Raw genomic sequence first — 14,288 nt, forward strand, 5'->3', positions numbered from 1 at the left:
AATATCTCAAGGAATGCAAGCATTGGGATATGGAGCTCGTGTCTCAGAGGGGACGAAAATATGGCCTGTGATATGTTATATTTATACAAGAAGAGCGAAAATTAAGGAGGTTGGGAGGAATTTGTGCTGGATAACAACCTAATGGTAGGCGTTGTTTGTCTTTGAATTGATGAAGGACAATCGAATGTTCAATGCCACTATATACAGAAGAAATTTAAGAACATGCATCGTAATATGGTTCCACCAGTGTAATTGACACCGTTTTGTACTTGCATTAGTTGTAAGTAACTACGAACAGGGATCATCTTTGAATGGCAGCATTAGTACTGCAACTAGTCACATTAGATCCTGGGGTCCTATTGTATTGCTAAAGTTTTTAAATTGATTGCATTGTTTTGCAGTGGTTTTGTGCTTGAAATCAAGTAATTATGCTTTTGTGGTGTAATGTTTCAGTAAGAATGGAAATCAAAGAAGTAAAACATATACAGAGAGCAATGTTATAGTGTGCATTTGAAAGTGTTTCATATAGCTCCATTGAGATTCATTGGATGGAAAAACATTTTAAGCATCATCATCTCCATTACTTATTGCAGAGTGGAGCAACTTAGGACAATCCTTTTAACACTACTTGCTTTACTGCAAGAGCTTAACGCATTCAAGGTTCCGGTCATGGACTGATCAATGAAATTGCCTGCTAGAACATAGTTAAATTGTGTTTCTTTGGTGTTAATGTGTTGGTTATGCAAAGTTTTCACAGTTGATAAGGGATACAATTAAGCCAGTCGGTAACCCATATTGAATGAAACATAATATTCAGGTTCATTTCTCCCAAAAAAAAACCTTTACATATTTCCAGAGTGAATTTTCTCTTTGTTTTGCAATCTTAAGCCCTTACAGCTCAATTCTGCAGCTAATTGCTTGTGGATTGTGCTTCAGTTATTGTTTATTGTGGCAGGTAAACAATAATCTCATTATTACTCTGTCAATTAATCTTTTTCAAACTTTGAAAATAACCAAAACTTTGCTCAATTATGAACTCTACTAGGACATGGACAAAGCCAACCCCAACAAAAAGTATTCAAAATTTTCTCAAATGCCAATGCACGAATAATAATCAGACAAAGACACAAACAGCTTTCAATTTGGCCGTTAGAAAGATGCATAGAGCTTTTACTAATTTTGTCCAACTCTTAAGCTTCTTCACCCCTTATATTTTATTTGCACTTTCAGCTTTCTCTGCTAATTGCTGCCTGCAAGGTATACACATTTCTCTTAAGCTACTACACACAGAGACAAAGGTTGATTCTTCACCTCCTTCCTTAGCAAGGTATACAAGTTAGTAATGTTACTAGATTCTGTTCTATTTTTCATTAAAAAAAAAATATTCTGTTATATTTTATTTTTTCTCAAGTAGCTGTGGACAAATTGATATGATAATTTTGTTTCTTGATAAATCAGAAAGAAGGAAAAGAAGAAATCATGCTAAAGTACGAATGCTAATTTGAGTATTTATGTGGTAAACTTTTTTGTTAAACCACAATGACTTAGGAGCTTTATTTAAATCAACAATCAGACCTATATTTGACTAGGATATCACTTGAATTTAGGAACCTCACAACTTGGTACTAATCTACACACACATTCTCTTGCCTTTTTTATACTTTCAACCTTCTCTCCATTGTTCTTCTTCTATAAGAGGGAAATCTTGGTCTCAACCCAAGGTCTCCTTTGCTCTTCCTCTATTTTTTGTTTTGTGTTTAATAAGTTTCTCTTATGGTATTTTTGTGACGCCCCCACCTCTCCCTAGGACGAACTCTAGAGTATCAGTGGAACGTCTGCCCAACTCTCGTCAGGACCCACGCACTCATTCAAGCTTAATAAAGGATTACAAATCAACCATCGACTTAATTAAGAAGTACTTCGAATATACAAGTCCAAAACTCCCAAGTAAACCATTATGATTACAAACCACAAAACCCAAGTATAACAAAATTTACACTTTAGAATCTCCAATAACGTACAAAAGGTATACTAGCTTCCACCAAAAGTTGCTAGTCTAGAACCTCCAATTTTCACCTCCAAAGCCGGTTAAATAAACAAACTCAAAGGGATGAACTAATGCTCAGTGAAGCCAAGAAAGCAAGCAAGCAAGCAAGCACGTAGGACCAATTAATCGAATAACATGTTTGAAAGCATCTTTATCATGAACTTTCATTTAAATGCACAAGTAGGAAATAAACACACAAGGAAGAATACGGGAGCTCTCAGGAGCTATTTCCATGTCTCGACCGATTCAAGCCATTTGGGGTTGACTCTCCAACAACTCAAGTAGAAACATGACCGTAGTGCTCCACTTACTTTCTCCATCCAACATAACACCCTCTCGGATCCAGAACCAAACACGCATGAGGTGGCGATACTATTCGAGTATGCCAAGTGAGATCTCAAAAGATCAAGCTATAAAATTTTCCAAGGTTCACCAAGCTTCTCGACCAAGCCCTTACCGGCTTGAGTTACAAGGTTAACCAATGGGTTGGGGCGTCCCCACAAGTATAAGTGGTCGATGAGATATCGCTCCAATCGACTTAGAATTGTTTATGGCTCTGAGTCAGTATGAGAGACACCTACCACCCGAATAGGGTGTGGTACATGCTTCCGCTCAGAAAATCGACCATAGCACTGAGTCGGTATGAGAGGCACCTCCCACCCAAATAGGGTGTGGTACATGCTTCCGCTCAGTGCTCACGAGTTAAACATGTTCATGTACAAATGCAAGTCATATATATTCATTTAACAAGTATCATCTAATCAGGAGAGAGAGAGGACAAGGGCAGTAAAGTACATTCTTGCCTCGGCAAGTTCATGTATCATATAGCACTTGTACAAATAGCAATTCAATCATAGTAACATTGAACATGCACTTGACACTCACCAAAAGTTAAGGAAAAACAAGAGCAAAGCGAGAAGTCAGATGAGCTCTTCGGCGTCCTCGTAACCACGTGAGACATGCACAATCATGATTACCTAGGTACTCAAACAAGGTTATAAAGAAAACATTTTCTTGCTACCCACACTCAAGGTCACAAGTCGAGTCAAGTTAAAGGAGCTTTTCTCGCTAAATTATTCAAATAATGCTCAAAGAGAATTCAAAGGGTGTTTTTTGATTCAAGTCGTGATAAGAAATCTCAATTTCAAAAGAAAGTACCATATTTACTTTCGGCACGAAAATCGAGAAAAAGGTAGATGGTTTCCATCCCCCAAAACTTTTAATCTCATGTCCAAAAGTTAGAATATAAAGAACGTTCACATTTTTCAAACTAATGGAGTCAAAACTCATCCAAGACTCCACTCATTTTCATAGTAAATGTCAAAGCTAAAGGTTCCAAGTTTCGAGTATAAAACTAGTGAAATTTTTCAAGAATTACTCTAGTTAAACGCTCCATTTTTAGGGTTCAAACTCATGGAAATCGAGGGCATAAGACTAGGGATTGAAGTCCATTTTTCATGTATGAAAAGAGGTGTCATTAACCAAGGAAGTTAAACAATCAAGAAAACGCATCAAGAGAGGTTTAAATCCTTTGGAATCTAAGATTCAAAATGAAGGTTTAAAGTTCAAAGAGACCTTGTATCCAACCATGAAACTAAACTTAAAACGGACCGACAATCTCAAAGGAAGGTTGAAAGTGCTTAAAAGAGTCCTTTGTTTGAAACCAGAAAATTTCCAGCTTGGTGCGACACTACTTGAAAAAATCATATCTTGAGTTTTGTAAGTCCAAAAATTGGAAACTTTATACCGTTAGAAATAGATTTGATGTACTAAAACTCTTTAGAAGACACTTTTCTCAAACTCCAATTCGAATCATTCAAAGTTTAGTTCAAAGTCACCGTTCCAGACAGGACAGAGCAAAACAGACTTGCAATTTTAGTAAACTTTGAAAATTCGGCAAAATTCGTAAAAATGAAATCAACCCTTGAAATTTATACCACACATAGAATTCCAAATCTAGTTTCAAATGCAACAAACGAAACTCAATTCGGACCTTTCTACACCAAGATACAATAGTACAGATTTTCAAAATCTGATCATAACTGAAGCTACACAACTCAAAATTTAGCGTGATTTACGGTGTTGAAAACTAGGTTCAAAAGGTTACAATTCACTAGAAGGAACTGTCTTAAAATTTGTTTTGCAAGATCAGAGAAATCAAGCTACAAACTGCAGCTAGGTTGGTTTCTCGGATGAAAACAATGAGGAAAATCAGTTATATTTGCGGTTCACTACGGTTCATAGGAAACGAATTAGGAGGTACATTTTATACCGTTGGAAAGCCCTCGAAGTCTAGTTTCAGATGCCACAAATGGCACTTGATTTCAACTCCCATACAAAAAGTTATGACCCAAAACGTGAACACTGGTCGGAGCTCCTGGTAAGAAAATTTTCCAGATTTCTTCTTCACTTAATACTTTAACTCAACCAATTGTAAAGCTTTTTGGGAGATATTTAACACATATAAACACCAACATATATCAAGCATTATAGCACCAAAATAACAACAAAATTCGAAATTAACATGAGAGATTCAACCAACCAAAAATTCGGACAGCAAGCCTCTTTCTTTCCTCTAGTTTTCTTTTCAACTTTCTAACCCAAAACTTAGCCATATCTCATCAAAACAAGCATCAAACAAGCAAGTAAACACACAATAATCCTCAAAGCCTCTACCTATAAAGTCACCTCAAGTCCTCTACCTAGTGTCAAGGTTCTTGTGAACCCATCAACAACCCAAAGACTAACTAGATAAACTAACTAACTACTATAAGTTGAGAGGGAAAAGATGAGAACTTGGAGGGTTACCTTGCTTCCAAGAATGAATACCAACCACTAGGGTATAAGCTCTTGAACCACCAAAGTCCCTTCCTCCTTCAAGCCACCCTTCAAGCTTGTACGAAGAACCAAGAAAAGAAGCAAATTTGGAGAGTCTTCTTGGAGGAAAATGGAAGACAAGGGAGCTGAAATTTTTGGTAGGAAATGAGGGAGGGGGAGTCGGCCAAGGGAGAGAGAAGGAAGAAAGGTTTTGGGTGGTAGTTGGGTGATTTGATGGTGTGAAAGAAAGATTGACATAAAGGTGCTTTTGTTCCCTAAAGTCAACAATTGAATAGTGAGCAATTAGTGCTCCTAATTGAGCTTAATTTATCTCACTCACCTCTAATCCCTCAATTAACTTTTCTTAGTCTACTATTGATTATCCTTAATTCTCCAAGATTATTGCACTCTCGGACCGAATTTTGTCTCGAAAAACATGAAATCGCTCTTTCTTACCAAATGAGCTGCAGAAAAATTAATTTTACTAGCGAAACTTTTTAAAACATAAAATGAGACATTGTTCTATGTAAATGAAATTAAAATAAATGAAATAAATTAATTGGGGTAAAAGATTAAATAAATGATTAAATGAACCAGTAAAATAAAATAAAAGTAAGTAAGTAAAATAAAAAAAATTCGGGTCCTCACAATTTTAGTTAGAGTTTTTTCTCTTCTAATATTTATTAGTGAATTTTTTTCTCTCTCTAGACTATCCTAGTGAGAGTTTTGTGTAGTTTTTTCTTATTTGTCTCATACTTAAGAGTTTTTTCAAATCTACATGTTAGTTCTGAAATTTTTTGTGTCATCAATTTTAAACTTGAACTAGTTGCAAAGCAGATTTGAGGGAATAGACATGGACATATATTTATGAAGCAGTTCATGCAATTGATCAAATTTGATGGTTTGTGATTCATTGTCTAAACTTTCTTATTTTGTAACTGTACTAAATCTAACGTTTTTTAAATTAGATATATTTACGACATGTCCTATGTATTTTCTACCATTAATACAGCTTTCTTTATCAAGCAAATCATGCTAGACGATTTTTAGCTAGTTTATTAATAATATTATCTTCTATTTTATTAAAAAAAGAAAAGGATACCTTTTGAACTCCCGAAAAGATTAGAATTACCCTTAATGTCCACAAAATTTTGAATGATATTTAGTTCACTTTCTGTGAAGTCGAATGCATAGTAATAGCTTTTAAATTGCATACCCAAACTAATTTTTCCTGAAATTTTCAATGATATATTTCAGTTCTACTTTTGAATCCAAGGTACACAAGCAGTAAAAATCAAAATATGTAGAAGATGATTATAAGTCGATAATGTTAAATCTTCAAGCAGACAACTAATTAGAAGGTTAGAGATCCAATAACAATTCATATATATATATATATATATATATATATATATATATATATATAAGTGTGTGTGGGGGGCCACCATTTTAGTGTAATACAAGTGTGATGTAATTTAATGTTGAAATGTTGCCTATGCAACTTATTTTTAGACTATGGGGATTAAACACTTAGATTTTGAAATGAGAATTTTTTTGATGAGTTAGAGTAGTCGAACATTGGATAAAATTGGACCACTAGATTGGTCCTAGGGTAGTTAAGTTATTTGACAAATAGAAAAGATTGGCCTAATTCAACAGAGATATGAGAAGAAGCATTTTGTGATATATTGTGTGTTGGATAGTGATCCGATAAAAAGATCCTATCACAAGTCAGTTGACATATTTTGGTGATATGAAAGAGATGAAAAAAATTCCCATCAATTTTTCTTGTTGTGATTGATTTGCAAAATTGAGAATCTTGATACTTTTCTCATACAAAATAAATTTTATTAACGGATTGTTAGAAATTGTCTAGTACAATTTGGTTTACATCTCTGCTATAGTGGCAGGTTGAACATGTATTTGAAATAATAGATTTGTAATTTAACAACAGATACAATAGAACTTGATACTAGGTATGAGTCAATGCGGCTAATAAATCGAAAATTTTTTTGTTGTGATTGATTTGCAAATTTGAGAATCTTGATATTATGTATGAGTCACTACAGCTAATAAAGATTTTAGAAGATGATTGACAACAATTGATCTGTATTGAACAAAGATTTTAGAAGATGATGCAATAATTTCAATGAAGATTTTTTGGTTGGTAATAGTGTAGAGCTGTTTTCGCAATCTTAGAACTATGTTTATGAAAAGTTTTAGTTTAAGGGAGGCATTGTTGGCATAATTAGACCAACTTTCTAATAGTTGATGTTTCCTATTTCTAGTATGTAGAATAAAATATGAGATCCTGCATATGCAACTGAAACAAAGGCGTCCAAACGTTAAAGAAACTACATCCAAAGAGCCCCCAAAGAAACGAAGAAATTTTGCATTACACATCCCATCTATAAATCGGCAAAACGGATGAACCTCGTCCTCATTCAATTCCTCCAAAATTTCTAAAGATAGATTAGCTTTTACCAAAGACTTGAGCTTGCAATTTGAGCCGATTAAGAGACTTGCAAAATATATATGCTCCAAATACTCAAGATTGGGGATATTAAAAACAAGCCTGTCTGATCTTGAGTACGAAAGCCACGACAACTTCGTTAGGGAAGGAACGTTGATATCAACTAATTCAACATCACATAATTGTACCCCAGAAACCCGCAAATCGTCAAGCAATGGGAAGCTTGATGAAAGTGCCCAGCCTGAGTTATCTCCATGCATTATAATTTTTTCCAAATCCAAGACCTTAAGATTTGGCAAGCATTGCAATTTTGGAACCTTGAGGACAACCTTTCCACCTAAATTCAAGACTACAAGAGTTTTACAAGTAAAGATTTCAGTTGGAAAGACTTCCGACTTTCCGATATCGATTGCTAAATCTATCAACCCAGGGGCGGAGCCAGAAAAAATTCTTAGTGGAGGCAAAAGCAACACTAAAATTTTTTACCTAGTCTTTTTCTAGTTTTTTAAGCAAAAAAAAAAAAAAAAAACACCAACAAGTACAAAATGATGCATATATTCCATGAAAAATATAAAAAGACAAATTCAAAATTATTAATGTAATAATAATTTTATTTCAAAAACAAACTAAACTATTTACAATTGCTCACTATGAGTTCTTATATTTTGATAACTAATTTGGTTGTGGAAGTAAGAATGACTCTCGATTGTGGAGGGAAAATGGGGACTAGTGGAGGGAAGGAAAATTGGAAAGTGGGGACAAAGGAAGTGAATGATATGATTGGATGAATTGATCAAGAAAGAGAATAGCTAGTCACTTGGTTGTGGAAGATAGTGGCTCTCGATTGTGGAAAAAAAATGGAAGCCAGAGGAGGGAAGGGAAATTAGAGAGTGAGACCCAAAGAAAGTGAATGATATGATTGGTACTTGCTAGTTAAAATGAAAAGACTTTTTTTTAACTTATTTGAAATAGAATTTGTGCCTCACGTATCTTATTAGAATTTTATTTATGAACTAATTTAAAAAATCACGTAATTCTTTCACATTTTTTCTAAAAAAACTCTGAAGCACACTTAAAATTATATAAATATTATAGAAATTTAAGGGTTGGTGGGAGCCCATGTCCCCAGTGCCTCCACTTAAATCCGCCCCTGTATCAACCACAATGCCAAGAACTTGAACATTGCGAGAAAGCACTGAAGATATCCATGAATTAAAGACAACTATTTGGCCAGCCAGTTTCTGAAATCTAAGACGAAACTCACTTACAGCAGAAATTGATTCAGCATACTTAAGTAGTCTATTAACAAAATCTGTAAATTTCTTGACACCATGGGTACCTGTACCTCCATCTTGTGTTTGAGCCATCTTGTGTTTGAGGATGGATAAGCAGAGAATCATCAAGGTCAAGTTTGGGTACACCAAAGAAAATGTACCTCCATCTGGTGGACAAAATGGATGTGGAAGCTGCCAATTTTGTGGGAACAAATGAGAGAATGTGGCAGAGGACGCTGTCCGACAAGGCACTGAGTCGATCTTCTTGACAATCATCATCTGGGCTTGCTCCAAAATTTTGAAGCATTTGGGGTTTTCTCCTGCCATAGACCTCACCAGGTGGGGTGGGGAAACTGAAGATCAGTTGGAGAGCATGAGATATTGTGGGGTGCAGTGAGTTGTCGGTGAAGTGAAGAGAGTGACGACGATGATCAGGGGAAGGAAAAAGGGCAGTGGCGCTGAAGGGAAAGAAGCCCCTTTGCCACCACCTCATCCACTGCGACCCCTGCAGGCGAGCGAGGAGCACCACAAGCCCCCTCTTCCAGTGATATGGTGGAGCGGAGGGGGAAATGAAGCGAGAATTGATTGGGAAGCGGTTTGTGATGATTTTCAAGACGGACCAAGGCACGAATGGTTGTTATTTAGTAACAAGAACCATGAACAAGGGCACCAACGATATAATAGTTTTTGGACAAGTTATAATTTTACATGAATTATTCGTAGAATTTAATAAAAAAATTTATAATTATTATATATGAGATCTACATAAATAATAATAAAATATTATACATCTGTTATAAAAATATACAAAAAATTTACGTAAAATTACAAAATCTTCAAAAAATGTTACATTATTTAGAGATCGCTCCCTTTGAGGAAGTTATATTCCAGTCAAAAGTTATGTCAAAAATTGTGTCAAATTCACTTTTTCAAAAGTTTTCAAAAGTTATGCCTTTTTTATAGATTTAATTACATCCACCTTCCCAACATTTGGCCAAATTGCCAAATAGATCCTCGGGTTTAGACAAATAATAGTCCAACCCTTAGAATGGACAAATGTTTATCAGGGACCCGCTGACGACAACAACCATTATTAAGTGTGCTGATCTCAGCAAAAAAAAATCTGTGTTAACACCCAAAAATGCTCTTATAGCACCTTACATATCATTGAAAGCATATAGTATTTTTTATTGTGTGTAAACTGGAGCTAATTCTTTGTGTAAAAACTACTAATAAAAAAATCTAAAAAATAAGAAATATTTAAGTAATTATTTCAGAAGAGAAAAACAAAGACAAAAGAAAAAGGCAAAAGACAATTTAAAAAATTGAAATCAACTTCTAATTCATCAAGGGAAATGTTCCTCGCCCAAAAAAGAAAATAATGAGCTAACAGCAAAATAGGAAAAAAAAAACTGTCTTAATGAACTATTTACATGTGTATTTTTTCCTTTTTGAAATAAATGAAATATCTACTAAAAATTAAAAAATTAGAGACTTTGATGCCTGACGAAGAGACATAAATCCACACCTCAATTACAATGGAGTAAAACAAAACAAAGCCTCCAAGACCTCCATTATCATCTTCTTCCGGTTCTTGTCTCTATCCAATCCTATCCAATCAATCTGGCTCTGACTAGTTTTTTATCAGGGATAATTTCAAAAACCTCCCTCAAAGTTTTTGACAATTACACTTAATTACTCTCTAATATTAAAAATTACACTCCCCTCCCCTTGAATGACATATTTGATAACAATTTCAGTCCCTGCTGGTAAAAGCTTTCTTAAAATTTGAGAAAAAGTGCTGATACATAATTTTGTACCAAATTTGCCCTCATTGTACGTATGAGCAGTAACAAGTCATCATTTACTTATCAGGCAAAACTATAACTTGGTAATTTTGGAGTTACAGCTGACTTCTTCCAGGGCTTAATAATTCTAGTAAAACTGATTCTGTCATTGCATGTAATGACAAGCACAAAATAATAGTCCTCAAGGTTTAGGCCAGGAAGCTTATAGAGCCAGGTGGGTCAGCTTCTCAATGGCAGCAATGGATGTTCATGTTGCATCGTCTATGTTCCTCAAACCCTTTTTGAATGGCCATCATGTTCAAGTCGAGTGAATCTGGGTTTTTCTCAATCATCTTCCGAATAACTTTAGCTGCATCATGCAACAAGCTGCTCGAAGAGGAAGAACCATGTGAAACTGGTCCGGACCTCCTTCCATGAAGCTCATAAGTTGTCCATTCACACGTGTGAAACAAATAAAGTGGATGCCCACGTTATCTCTAGCCTGTGTGTCACCACCAGTAGCTGCCACAGAATGAGCAACTTCCATTTCTCTATCATTTTCAAGGAATGTTGCACATTCCTCTGGGTTCATGTTTGCCGTAGTTTTAAAGAACTTGTTCGGGTATGAGCCCTCAGCAAGATTTATCTCTGAAGCAATATTCCCAACGGCATGAAGAAACTCAATTGTTCCGCAGGCATTTCCGACAGTTTGTTTCATAAAGTATACTGCAGCACTATGATCCTTGATCAAGCTGCCTTCTTTTATTCTTGCTTCTTCAGTTTCTGGCGTGATGGGATACAGGAACAGCACAGCAAGCACTGGCTTCGGAACCATTTCCAAAGGTTCTTCATCCAATCCAAAAATAGCTCATTTTCATGCCTCTTGAACATTTCAAAAACAAGTTCTTCAATGTTCACATCCATAGTTTCGCCACTTCTCGGAATAACACGTCTCAAATGTAACAGATAATTAAAATTCCCAGGAACTTCATGAAGTGCCCTTTCATAAACATCACTAAGAAGCACTATGTAAGAATACTCGTCAGGATTCACATTGGGAATTCTAATTTTCTTTCCTTTGTAGTGAAGAATAATGTCATGGACAACTACACTAGGCATCCTGTTTTCACACTTTCAAGCATTAGAATTTCATATAATGATTAATTCCAACTTAATGATGCTCATTGTCTATTACAAAGTCAGAGAATGAGAAATTTTTCTCACATGAACAGACATCAATTAAACATGCAAGGTCCAGTTGATTAAGGCCCTAATCAATGATCAAACATCTTTATTTCTACTAAAATCTCAGCACAAATTCTTCAGATCATCAACAATGAACTATCAGTACAATAAAGTGTAGAAGCAGACTTCATCATTAGTTTATGTCCAGAACACTTGCTCCAAAAACATCAAGCACACCACATGCATGTCAAAATCAACCACAATAGACATGACCTCTGATTCATCTTCATTAGACAATGAACACCCACAAATGAGGATTAACCCTTTAGCCTACTTTTACAAGCAATCTAACACCTATATCTTGGCCACATGCTACTGTGAAGGGCTTCCATGGTAATATGACAAGTATTAAGATGATCAACAAGATACGGTACTTAAAAAAACTTCTAAATAAGCTCAATAAATTAAAACTATTTGATCTTTTACCTATAGTGATGTTGATGGAGCTGAAATAGCTATATATCATGCACATTTTTGCCCAAATTCTTCACCGGATGAAGGATCACCAACTAGAGGAAGCTTTGGTTTCTTGAGTCCGTCCCTTTCAAAAGTAGTTTGGTTTCTCTTGGTACTGCGTAACCAATTGGCACCTCAAGTTCTTATATCACCCGCAACTGGCGCCAAGAATTATTAAAAAAATTTAATTGATGCAATTTCATTTTCTCATTTTTTAGCAGAAAATGTACAACTTTTTTCAGGGCAATTTAGTCATTTGGAAGTTATTGATGGTGACATTTGGTCACATCCATCTGAAAAATGAGGGGAGTATAATTTTTAATATTAGAGGGTATTTAAGTGTAATTGTCAGAAACCTTGAAGGAGGTTTCTGAAATTATTCTTTTTTATCATTAGCACTTCCTCCGTTTCGTTTTGCCCATAGAGATTTACATACACTCAAATACAAGATTACAATATTATTCATAGAGCTGGTTTTTTGTGGAAACAGCAAAATTGGTCTAAAGCTATTATCTTTGGCTTACTAGCGGCTCTTATTTGTAAGGGGTGGGCAAAAATACCGGTTAATCAGAAGATTCGTTATATTCGATTCGATCTAAAAATTAAGATATTCGATCCGCATTATTTGATCGGATCAAAAAAGGATCGGATATCCGCTTAGATGTGGGAGAGCTAGAATCACATAATTAAAAACATACAAATGAAAATTAGGATACCTTGAGAACTTCATCATCTTCTTGTGGGCAGAGGAGGACCATTTCTTTGGCATTATTGTTCCTGAAGCATGTATGGATGGACATCTTCTGTAACATGGCCCCATGCTGCAAAAGATATCTTACGATCTCAAACTAGTGCTGCTACCAAGAGAAATTTTTTATTTCAACTTCCCTAAGGCGTTGACTTAATCACAGTGGTTTCTCTTTAGCACCAGGGTAAAGGTCTATGAAAGGGATTCTTTCATCTTCCCCCTGCTTTAAAAGAAAAAGAAAAAACAAAGAGAAAACTTGACAATAAAATCTGCGGCTTTGTCTCTTAATCAGTCTAAAAAAGAAAAGCCACAACCATCATATCTTTTCCTTTCGAAGAATCTTAGTTCAAATCCTAACTCACCATGTAACAAACTAGCATTTCCAAATGTGGTGCACTCTTTTAGTAGAATCTCTTAATTTTCCCAATTATCTACTCTACACCTACTCTAATCTGTTCTAGCAGAGGGCCCAATTGGATTTACAGGAGAACCGACTGGGACTGAACTACTATCGAAACAGATTGGTGCACTACGCATCCGTATGGATTTAGAGGAAGTCACCTAAAATGACAAGTCACGTACAGCGGCAAGTGATAGGAGATAAGATTTAAACTTCTGACCTCCTACCCCTACCAAACCTTAAAAGGCTTTGGTGATGGCCAACAACCCAAATGATTGATGGTTAGGTAACAAATTATCGGACTACTAGACAGAAACTTCACGTCATAGGGAAAGCAAAGGTCATTCAACACTTCAATAAATTTGTACCATAAGCTATGAAATCCTGAAAGTGCCAGTGAATTAAAGATATCCAAAGTCAAAAGACATTACCTCCAAAGAAACCCCAGATAAACGAAGAGATTTTATATATTGGACATTTCATTACTAAGTTGGCAAAACTTGTTCCCAAATTCCAAAGACATATTAGCTTTTACCAAAGACTTGAGCTTGCACTCCGAGCGATTACAGGAATTGCATCACAAATGTGTGAATACTTAAAGACCGGGGGTATTAAGAGCAAGCCTATCGGATTCCGACCATGTATGCCACACCTGTCGGAGGGGAGGAGCAACCACAAGCCCTAGTTCCGGTGATAGTGAAAGTGGTGTTTCTTCAAATTTGGGGAGAGGGGAAAGGACTATGAAGTTAATTGTATTTGGATTTGTGAATTTTTAAAAAAAAAAAATATTTATTATTTACACATTTTTCAATTAATTTTTTTTTTACAAATTTTCTTAACAATTTTTTCGTCTACATATGTCACATTACAAAAACTATTATAACAATTATTTCAAAATTTTTTTGTAATAATAATTAAAAATCAAACACTATAAATCTATTTCTTTCTCTTTCTTTTCTAGTCTTTTTTTCTTTTCAAATTTGTAGTTGTCATAAACTCCTTTTAGCCAATTAAATAGGCTTACGATTTTTTTTCTGACTA

At 35.2% G+C, this 14,288-nt stretch overlaps 1 pseudogene; it reads right to left on the bottom strand.

Annotated features, from left to right (window-relative positions):
- Positions 1 to 10,464: 10,464 nt before the first annotated feature.
- On the bottom strand, positions 10,465 to 11,517 carry LOC113770555 (annotated as a pseudogene).
- Positions 11,518 to 14,288: the final 2,771 nt, after the last annotated feature.

Source organism: Coffea eugenioides, chromosome 1, assembly GCF_003713205.1.
Source record: "Coffea eugenioides isolate CCC68of chromosome 1, Ceug_1.0, whole genome shotgun sequence".
NCBI classification, from domain to species: Eukaryota; Viridiplantae; Streptophyta; class Magnoliopsida; order Gentianales; family Rubiaceae; genus Coffea; species Coffea eugenioides.